Source organism: Phocoena sinus, chromosome 13, assembly GCF_008692025.1.
Source record: "Phocoena sinus isolate mPhoSin1 chromosome 13, mPhoSin1.pri, whole genome shotgun sequence".
NCBI lineage: Eukaryota > Metazoa > Chordata > Mammalia > Artiodactyla > Phocoenidae > Phocoena > Phocoena sinus.
In genome coordinates this window covers 13,462,677-13,466,410 of record NC_045775.1, presented here as the reverse complement: position 1 = coordinate 13,466,410, position 3,734 = coordinate 13,462,677, and the positions used below count along the sequence as shown (strand labels likewise).

General features: G+C 41.5%; 1 pseudogene; it reads left to right on the top strand.

Annotated features, from left to right (window-relative positions):
- Positions 1-2,451: 2,451 nt before the first annotated feature.
- Positions 2,452-3,263, top strand: LOC116764514 (annotated as a pseudogene).
- The last annotated feature ends 471 nt before the right edge of the window (positions 3,264-3,734 follow it).

The window sequence follows — 3,734 nt, the reverse complement described above, 5'->3', positions numbered from 1 at the left end:
GATGGAGGCTGAGAAGTCCCATGATGCCATCCACAAACTAGAGACCCAGGAAAATCTGTGGTATAATTCTGTCCAGGTCCAAAGGTCTGGGAACCAAGAGTGCTGATGTCTGAGAGCAGGAGAGATGGATGTGTCAGTTCAAGCAAAGAGCAAATTTGTCCTTCCTCCACCTTTCTGTTCTATTCAGGTCCTTAATAAATTGGACAATGCCCACCTGCATTGCTAAGGGTCATCTGCTTTACTCAGTCTATTGATTCAACTGCTAATTTCTTCCAGAAACACCCTCAAAGACACATCCAGAAAAACTATTTACCAGCCATCTGGGTATCCCTTAGCTCATTCAAGTTGATGCATAAAATTAACTACCACATCTCATTACCATAATTAACTAGAATATTATAAAATGTATTCAAAGGGATTTCAACTCATTCTCTAAGTTTATATATTATTTCTAAGTCAATTTTTTAAAATTGTTGGTCATTTTATTGTTTGTTTTTTAACTGATTAGTGAGACAACTGGGAAGCCAATGACTACAAACCTCCTGGAGAATAAACACTGCCCTGCTGCTGTAGAATGCTGTGGCAGGCCTCTGACAGTTTCCTTTGACTATATTTTAGACTTTCCTGGTAGGAAATTAATTGATAACATTGCACTATAATCCAGGCACTAAGAAGACAGAACAACATCTGTTCAATCTTATGGTTCATTTCTATTTGGGAGCAAACTGTTTCCCACTAGCAGCTGCTTCTATCAGTCAACCTTTTTCCTGAAATCAACTAAGTCTATAAACATCCCCAAAGGCTCATTTAGTTCCTGCTGATGCTACTACAAAGCACAATGTGCACTAATTGGCTTCATTAATTGAGTAAACATGGGAATGGAACGTCAATAATTCACACACAGGTTTTGTGGAATAAAATGATTCTTTAATGCTAGAGATCTCAGTTTTCCCTTCCTCACTGAGAAAGCACGCGAAGCACATTTGCAGTCTGTGAATCCAGTTTTGCAAGATGCCCCAGGAGAACCCAAGTATGAAAAAAATACCTCTTCCCTGCAAGTGTTAGGCTTTATCTTAAAAAATAAAAATAAAAAGTTGATGGTTTGGGGCCAATTAGCTTGATAAATAATTATCTAATAGATGTAAATGTATTCATCCCATGTGTACACCAACAAAATGTCACTTAGTACTTTGAAATATCTTGTTCAATTTCAATATTTATAGGGTAATCTAAGGAGGAGAAAAATACTCAACTAAGCTCTCCAATTAAATGTTTTTGGGTCCTGGCACATATTATCAAGGACATGGGAGTGGAGGTGGGAGCAGAAACTGAGAGCTTTGAGCATTTCAGGACCCCAGGGAACAGATTCATTTCCAATGTTCATTCCCAATGAGAGCTAAGGTTCAAGGTGGAAAATCCTCCACCAGGAGAGATTATTGTATTGATTCACAATAAGAAAAAAAATTCTTCTGCTCAGCCTATGATGTAGAGATGGAGAACAGAGCACTAAGCACCACTTGGGATAGGTTAGCAGAGGAAAGCCTTAGAGAAGACATATAGCAAAGGAGAACAGCTGGAGCTGCAGAGCTAGTGGCCAGGAAGTATGAGTGTAGCCATGCTTCCTGCCATCCCTCAGGCAGAGACACAGGGACTGTTACCTCCCTCTTTCTTTTCTACTGGGACCAGCTCTATAGCAGAGCAGAATTGACTGGGGCAGAATTGAGGTCTGGAGAATGAGCTGAATAAAGAATCATTCCCTAACCAAAGAATAGGTCTGTCCACTCAGCCAGATCACTGGCCATGGTGTGCTCTTCCTTTTGGACATTTCTGACTGACTAATATGCATAGTCAATACTCACCAGCCAATGAATACTCTAGATGCTGAGCTAGGGCTGTGTGTTTCCTGTTCAGATTCCAAAAACCAGATGCTCCAGCTTATGGAGATTAATCAACATTGCTGTCATCAGACCTGCTTGTCACATTCGCTGTTTGTGGCTTTAGCACTAACTTAACAAAAGACATCAGAGACCCACGTTTACAAGAGGGATGAGGATTTTTTTTCCCTATTAACAGCCTTGAATCCACAAGAAAAGCAAAATTAATCATGAGCTGGAGATGAAAAAAAAGTTATATTATCTTCCCTACATAAATATATTTAACTTTGGTACTTAAATATATTAAATATTTAATTAGATTGTATAGAATATTTTAAATTACATATATTCATTTTAATACATTAAATGACTTTCTTTCAGTTAGAAAAAGGAAGATAAATCTTTATTCCAAGAGATAGCAAATAAATACTGAATAAACAGTAAATACTAAATAAATACATGTAACTTAGAGTCCCATTGTGATATGATACTGAATAGAGAAAATGATCTGGAAAGACAGGTAAGAAGCAAAAAGATTAAAGTGGGGAAGTGAGATTCTTCTCCATAAAAACACCAAATGGCAGATGATACAGGTGCTGCTGGAGGGCTCGGAGGCCGAGGGGGCCCCGGGATAGGAGGCTGAGGTAGTTTACGTCATCCCGGGGCTGGGGCCAAGGACAAGGAGAGGCTCCCTGTCACCAAGCTGGGTCGCTTGGTCAAGGGCATGAAGATCAGGTCCCTGGAGGAGATCTGTCTCTTCTCTCTGCCCATCAAGCAATCTGAGATCATTGACTTTTTGCTGGGGGCATCCCTCAAGGATGAGGTTTTGAAGATAATGCCTTGTGCAAAAGCAGCCCCGTGCTGGCCGGCGGGACCAGGTTCTAGGCATTTGTCGCCACTGAGAATTACCATGGACATCATTTGGGTGTCAGGTGCTCCAGGGAGGTAGCCACTGCCATCTGTGGGGCCACGATTCTGGCCAAGCTCTCCAACGTCCCCATGCAGCGAGGTTACTGGGGTGACAAGATGGGCAAGCCCAATGCTGTTCATTGCAAGATGACTGGCTCTCTGTGGCTCTGGCCTGGTGAGTCTCATCCCTGCCCCAGGGGCACTGGCATCAACTCAGCCCCTGTGCCGAAGAAGCTGCTGCTGATGGCCAGTACTGACGATTGCTACACCTCTGTCAGGGGCTGCACTGCCACCCTGGGCAACTTTGCCAAGGCCACCTTTGATGCCATTTCCAAGACCTACAGCTATCTCACCCCTGATCTCTGGAAACAGATGCTGTTCACCAAGTCTCCATAGCAAGAATTCACTAACCATCATGTAAAGACCCACACCAGAGCTTCTTTGCAGAGGACCCAAGCTCCAGCTGTGACCACCACATAGTTTTATATGAGAAAAATAAAGTGAATGGAAGCTGGTTACTAAATAAATAAATAAATAAGCAATAAATAAAATGGGGAAGGTAAGAAGGAATAAAATACAGAAGTAGGAATCAGAATAGATACAAAATAATAAAAAAAATTTCAGGGGAGCAGAGATCATAAGAGAGAGAATGGAGAAGTAAAGAAGCTTAGGGACTTAAGGAGAAAAATACCGAGATAGTCTAGATAAAGACATGCAGAATAAGATAGATGTAGCCAAAGGGAGAGGGAGAAATGTGGAGCAAGCAATAAGGAGACAGAACAATTAGATTGCTAATGCAGTGAATTCCAGAGCCAGTGGCTGACCTGCACTACAAATCGTTAAGTATTTTGTCACCTCACTGCTCTGGGAATTGAGTCATTATTTACACATGCAATAAATAATAATTAGTCTTATAGATGAGGCATTGGTCCAGGTACTGGGCTGAACACG